General features: G+C 50.1%; 1 non-coding gene across 1 annotated transcript; it reads right to left on the reverse strand.

Moving 5' to 3' along the window:
• Positions 1–833: 833 nt before the first annotated feature.
• On the reverse strand, positions 834–988 carry LOC143175603 (5.8S ribosomal RNA). The gene has a single exon (XR_013000315.1). It is a non-coding gene; the product is annotated as a 5.8S ribosomal RNA (ribosomal RNA).
• Positions 989–7,500: the final 6,512 nt, after the last annotated feature.

Genomic DNA, 7,500 nt, shown 5'->3' on the forward strand with positions numbered 1-7,500 from the left:
GGGAATAAGAACTATTCGACCCGTTACGAATACGCATGCTCGTCCCGCACGATTTTAACACACACCGTGTTTTTCTCCAGTCGTCAAAGCGTTCGTGCGTCGAATTCGAAAAATAAAAAAAAGAAATACACCTTTTCTCTCTCTCTCGGGGTAAAAAGAGTCGATGTGTATTGTGTATAAAGGTTCTGCTGCGAGAAGTCTCGTTTTGCCGTGTGTTTCGGTAACGACGATCCTCCGAAACGTACATCTCATTCGTAAGAGAGGAAGAAAACAATCTCCCTGGGGCCAGTCGGTAATATACCGACATACGACGTGTCGTGCACATCCGTCTCACGCACGGTATACAAAATATGAATAAAACGTGTGTAGTCTCTCTCTCTCTCGACTTCTTAATATTTTCTTTCACCTCTGACGCATCATTTCAGGTGACGTCGGTGAGCGCGGGAAAAAAAATTTTTCTAAACACACGAAACCGTTCATCTCACGAACAGCCGAAAAAGTTGTCGCTCAGATCCATATCGCAGTGGAGCGGTATCCGCGGGCGGTCGTAATTGAACGACGCACGACGCCGCGAACACTCACGCGAGTCCATACAAACGATTCCGATCGTTTTGCAACAACTAGAACGTACACTGTCCGTGAAATTCACAGAATTTTCGCGTGTCCGCGACAAACGCCGACGAGACACCCATCGTTCGCTCGTACGTAGCATCCTTCTCTTAACCCGACTCAGAAACGTTCTTTGCGCCCTTCGGTAAAAAAACGTTCGATCCGAAGAGGTGAACGACGGCGGGGATTTGACAGAGCTACGCAAGCAGTGTATGGTACGTAAACGACCCTCAGCCAGGCGTGGTCCAGGAATTGTATCCGTGGACCGCAATGTGCGTTCGAAATGTCGATGTTCATGTGTCCTGCAGTTCACACGTTGACGCGCAATTAGCTGCGTTCTTCATCGACCCACGAGCCAAGTGATCCACCGTTCAGGGTAATCGTATAAATTTTATATTTCACATATATAATTTTATTCTCATTTGTTCGACCTAATATCTCTCTTCTTTCAAAGAGAAGATAAAAGTTGATACCTGAATCTCCGACCAGCGCGCGAAGGAGATTCAGGCGTCGCCTTGGAGACGACACCGAAGCCTTTCGAGACGAAAAACGTTCAAGTAATATGTATATATTTCTCGACGTTCCGGGCGTATAGTGCATTCAAAAACCCGCGAAAGACGCAGAAGACTCGCACGCGTGGAAACGACGGGGATATATTTTGTATCCTACCCGATACTGAATCCATCGCGTGCAGTCGACCCTCGCGTTCTTCCGATCAGACGCATCTATTGTTGCGCGCATGTTTTCGCGTCGCATCGCGCGAAACGTTGCACGAATCGTACCGATCGATCGATTGAAAGCAAATAATGAAAAAAGACTTCACAGCTGGCTCTTTGCCGGTCATTCGTCCCATGTTATCTCTTGCCGCGAAATTGGCGCGCAAGAGTTGGGTGTCAGACGCGCGGCTTTAAAACGAGCTTCACGGCCGGTCCCTTCGTTACCGCTTTCGTTCTTTCTCTCGGAACGACCATGAACGAACACGACGAGCGACGCTACGGCATACACACGTCCACGGATTCGATTAAAAAAACAGACTTCACAGCTGGCTCTTTGCCGGTCATTCGTCCCATATTATCTCTTGCCGCGAAATTGGCGCGCAAGAGTTGGGTGTCAGACGCACGGCTTTAAAACGAGCTTCACGGCCGGTCCTCTCAATTCCGTGTACGGTACACGCAAGATGCGGGTTCCACTTCCAGACTACCCGGTCCCTTCTCTCTACGAGAATCGATAGTAGAAGAACGGCTCGAAAACGCGTCTCAGAGACTAGGGGAAAAGAAGCGGTATGCGAGCGAAACGAAAACGCATTATGGAAACGTCGCGAAACAATGTTCGACGGTTGCTCGGTTCCAATCGTGCGGCCGTTTCAATTTCTCGTGCGCTTCACCGTCCCTCCGTAACTCTGGCCGATCGCGTATACCGAAGAGCCGACACGCGCAAAAACCACAGGCATTGTATACTGTATATATATATGTTACAGTCACAGCCTTCGCGCGTTTTACTCTCCGACGCGGGGTTTCCACGACGAAAGAGAGACAGTTTCGTGGCGGGTGACTCGGCCGAATCGCTACGACGGGTATTTCTATTATAGAACGAATCATCGCCACCCTTTACCAGTGCCCGACGAAGGAATCACAAGGTCATCTGGAGTTTACAATGCCAGCGACGGTAATTCCAACGAAGACCCGATAAGTCAACTCATCGTTCTATTTCTCCCCGTACAGAAAAGCGAATCGACGCTAACGCACCTCGCGCAAGCACGAACGTTCTCTTCGCGTGGATCATCCCATCGTCGAAAGATGTAAAGACGCATTGGAGATCGTGGTCTCTGGCGGGCTCATTGCACGCCCCACTGCATATCTTTCCTCGAATCGAGAATGATTCGTCCACTAAGGCTGCGAAACTACGCGTCGAGGAAACTAGGGGAAAGAAGCGGGATGCGAGCGAAACGACAATACATTATGGAAACGTCGCGAAACAATGTTCGGCGGTTGCTCGTTTCCTCCTGCGGACGTTTCATTGCTCGGGCGCTTCACGTCCCTCCGTAACCTTCGCGCGATCGCGTGCCCCGGAGAGCCGGCAACCGGTGAACCACAGGCGTATAAACTATAGTCTTCTATAGCAAGCCTTCGGCGGTTACTCTCCGACGCGGGGATTCCACGACGAGAGAGAATTTCGTGGCGGGTGACATCGGTCGAAACGCTACGACGGGTATTTCTATTATAGAACGAATCATCGCCACCCTTTACCAGTGCCCGACGAAGGAATCACAAGGTCATCTGGAGTTTACAATGCCAGCGACGGTAATTCCAACGAAGACCCGATAAGTCAACTCATCGTTCTATTTCTCCCCGTACAGACAAGCGAATCAACGCTATCGCACCTCACGCATGCACGAACGTTCTCTTCGCGTGAATCGTCCCATCGTCGAAAGATATAGCCGCTTGGAGATCGTGGCCCATCAAGTTCTTCCGTAACTCCTGCGCGATCGCGTACCCCGGAGAGCAGGCAACCGGTGAACCACAGGCGTATAAACTATAGTCTTCTATAGCAAGCCTTCGCGTTTACTCTACGACGCGGGGATTCCACGACGAGAGAGATTTTCGTGGCGGGTGACACGGCCGAATCGCTACGACGGGTATTTCTATTATAGAACGAATCATCGCCACCCTTTACCAGTGCCCGACGAAGGAATCACAAGGTCATCTGGAGTTTACAATGCCAGCGACGGTAATTCCAACGAAGACCCGATAAGTCAACTCATCGTTCTATTTCTCCCCGTACAGAAAAGCGAATCGGCGCTATCGCACCTCACGCAAGCAGGAATGATCTCTTCGCGTGGATCGTCCCATCGTCGAAAGATGTAAGACGTACAGAAATCGTGGTCCATCACGATTATTCGTAACTCTCCGAGTCGCGTATCTGAGAGTAGGACAAACGGAGAACCACAGGCATAAATAATACTATATGTTTCTTATATAGTTAGCCTTCGCGTTTTACTCTCCGACGCGGGGATTCCACGACGAGAGAGAATTTCGTGGCGGGTGACATCGGTCGAAACGCTACGACGGGTATTTCTATTATAGAACGAATCATCGCCACCCTTTACCAGTGCCCGACGAAGGAATCACAAGGTCATCTGGAGTTTACAATGCCAGCGACGGTAATTCCAACGAAGACCCGATAAGTCAACTCATCGTTCTATTTCTCCCCGTACAGACAAGCGAATCAACGCTATCGCACCTCACGCATGCACGAACGTTCTCTTCGCGTGAATCGTCCCATCGTCGAAAGATATAGCCGCTTGGAGATCGTGGCCCATCAAGTTCTTCCGTAACTCCTGCGCGATCGCGTACCCCGGAGAGCAGGCAACCGGTGAACCACAGGCGTATAAACTATAGTCTTCTATAGCAAGCCTTCGCGTTTACTCTACGACGCGGGGATTCCACGACGAGAGAGATTTTCGTGGCGGGTGACACGGCCGAATCGCTACGACGGGTATTTCTATTATAGAACGAATCATCGCCACCCTTTACCAGTGCCCGACGAAGGAATCACAAGGTCATCTGGAGTTTACAATGCCAGCGACGGTAATTCCAACGAAGACCCGATAAGTCAACTCATCGTTCTATTTCTCCCCGTACAGAAAAGCGAATCGGCGCTATCGCACCTCACGCAAGCAGGAATGATCTCTTCGCGTGGATCGTCCCATCGTCGAAAGATGTAAGACGTACAGAAATCGTGGTCCATCACGATTATTCGTAACTCTCCGAGTCGCGTATCTGAGAGTAGGACAAACGGAGAACCACAGGCATAAATAATACTATATGTTTCTTATATAGTTAGCCTTCGCGTTTTACTCTCCGACATGGGGATTCCACGACGAGAGAGAGTTTCGTGGCGGGTGTCTCGGCCGAATCGCTACGACGGGTATTTCTATTATAGAACGAATCATCGCCACCCTTTACCAGTGCCCGACGAAGGAATCACAAGGTCATCTGGAGTTTACAATGCCAGCGACGGTAATTCCAACGAAGACCCGATAAGTCAACTCATCGTTCTATTTCTCCCCGTACAGAAAAGCGAATCGACGCTATCGCACCTCGCGCGAGCACGTAACTACTCTTCGCGTGGATCGTCCCATCGTCGAAAGATGTAAGACGCACGGAAATCGTGGCCCATCAACGTTTTTTTGTAACTCTGCCGATCGCGTATCACAGAGCCGAGACGCACATACCACAGGCGTATAATACCGTTTTCTTTCGTATGGTAAGCCTTCGCGTTTACTCTTCGGCGCGGGGTTTCCACGTCGAGAGAGACATTCGTGGCGGGTGACATCGGTCGAAACGCTACGACGGGTATTACTATTATAGAACGAATCATCGCCACCCTTTACCAGTGCCCGACGAAGGAATCACAAGGTCATCTGGAGTTTACAATGCCAGCGACGGTAATTCCAACGAAGACCCGATAAGTCAACTCAACGTTCTATTTCTCCCCGTACAGAAAAGCGAATCGACGCTGTTGCACCTCACGCAAGCACGAACGTTCTCTTCGCGTGGATCGTCCCATCGTCGAAAGATGTAAGACGCACGGAAATCGTGGCACATCACGTGTTTTCGGAACTCTGTCGACCGCGTATCTCAGAGACGACGCGCGCGAACCACTGGCATATACTATTATATATCGCGTTTTACCCTCCGACGCGGGGATTCCACGACGAGAGAGAGTTTCGTGAGCGGGTTGACTCGGAAGAAACGCTACGACGGGTATTTCTATTATAGAACGCATCATCGCCACCCTTTACCAGTGCCCGACGAAGGAATCACAAGGTCATCTGGAGTTTACAATGCCAGCGACGGTAATTCCAACGAAGACCCGATAAGTCAACTCAACGTTCTATTTCTCCCCGTACAGAAAAGCGAATCGACGCAATCGCACCATACGCGTGCACGTAAACAACTCTTCGCGTGGATCGTCCCATCGTCGAGAGACGTAAGTTTTCATAGTATGAATTCGCGTTTTACTCTCCGACGCGGGGATTCCACGACGAGAGAGAGTTTCGTGAGCGGGTTGACTCGGAAGAAACGCTACGACGGGTATTTCTATTATAGAACGCATCATCGCCACCCTTTACCAGTGCCCGACGAAGGAATCACAAGGTCATCTGGAGTTTACAATGCCAGCGACGGTAATTCCAACGAAGACCCGATAAGTCAACTCAACGTTCTATTTCTCCCCGTACAGAAAAGCGAATCGACGCAATCGCACCATACGCGTGCACGTAAACAACTCTTCGCGTGGATCGTCCCATCGTCGAGAGACGTAAGTTTTCATAGTATGAATTCGCGTTTTACTCTCCGACGCGGGGATTCCACGACGAGAGAGAGTTTCGTGAGCGGGTTGACTCGGAAGAAACGCTACGACGGGTATTTCTATTATAGAACGCATCATCGCCACCCTTTACCAGTGCCCGACGAAGGAATCACAAGGTCATCTGGAGTTTACAATGCCAGCGACGGTAATTCCAACGAAGACCCGATAAGTCAACTCAACGTTCTATTACTCCCCGTACAGAAAAGCGAATCGACGCAATCGCACCATACGCGTGCACGTAACAACTCTTCGCGTGGATCGTCCCATCGTCGAGAGACGTAAGTTTCATAGTAAGCCTTCGGCGTTTTACTCTCCGACGCGGGGATTCCACGACGAGAGAGAGAGTTTCGTGAGCGGGTTGACTCGGAAGAAACGCTACGACGGGTATTTCTATTATAGAACGCATCATCGCCACCCTTTACCAGTGCCCGACGAAGGAATCACAAGGTCATCTGGAGTTTACAATGCCAGCGACGGTAATTCCAACGAAGACCCGATAAGTCAACTCAACGTTCTATTTCTCCCCGTACAGAAAAGCGAATCGACGCAATCGCACCATACGCGTACACGTAAACAACTCTTCGCGTGGATCGTCCCATCGTCGAGAGACGTAAGTTTTCATAGTATGAATTCGCGTTTTACTCTCCGACGCGGGGATTCCACGACGAGAGAGAGTTTCGTGAGCGGGTTGACTCGGAAGAAACGCTACGACGGGTATTTCTATTATAGAACGCATCATCGCCACCCTTTACCAGTGCCCGACGAAGGAATCACAAGGTCATCTGGAGTTTACAATGCCAGCGACGGTAATTCCAACGAAGACCCGATAAGTCAACTCAACGTTCTATTTCTCCCCGTACAGAAAAGCGAATCGACGCAATCGCACCATACGCGTGCACGTAAACAACTCTTCGCGTGGATCGTCCCATCGTCGAGAGACGTAAGTTTTCATAGTATGAATTCGCGTTTTACTCTCCGACGCGGGGATTCCACGACGAGAGAGAGTTTCGTGAGCGGGTTGACTCGGAAGAAACGCTACGACGGGTATTTCTATTATAGAACGCATCATCGCCACCCTTTACCAGTGCCCGACGAAGGAATCACAAGGTCATCTGGAGTTTACAATGCCAGCGACGGTAATTCCAACGAAGACCCGATAAGTCAACTCAACGTTCTATTACTCCCCGTACAGAAAAGCGAATCGACGCAATCGCACCATACGCGTGCACGTAACAACTCTTCGCGTGGATCGTCCCATCGTCGAGAGACGTAAGTTTCCATACTATGAATTCGCGTTTTACTCTCCGACGCGGGGATTCCACGACGAGAGAGTGTTTCGTGAGCGGGTTGACTCGGAAGAAACGCTACGACGGGTATTTCTATTATAGAACGCATCATCGCCACCCTTTACCAGTGCCCGACGAAGGAATCACAAGGTCATCTGGAGTTTACAATGCCAGCGACGGTAATTCCAACGAAGACCCGATAAGTCAACTCAACGTTCTATTGCTCCCCGTA

Source organism: Nomia melanderi, unplaced genomic scaffold (assembly GCF_051020985.1).
Source record: "Nomia melanderi isolate GNS246 unplaced genomic scaffold, iyNomMela1 scaffold0141, whole genome shotgun sequence".
NCBI classification, from domain to species: domain Eukaryota; kingdom Metazoa; phylum Arthropoda; class Insecta; order Hymenoptera; family Halictidae; genus Nomia; species Nomia melanderi.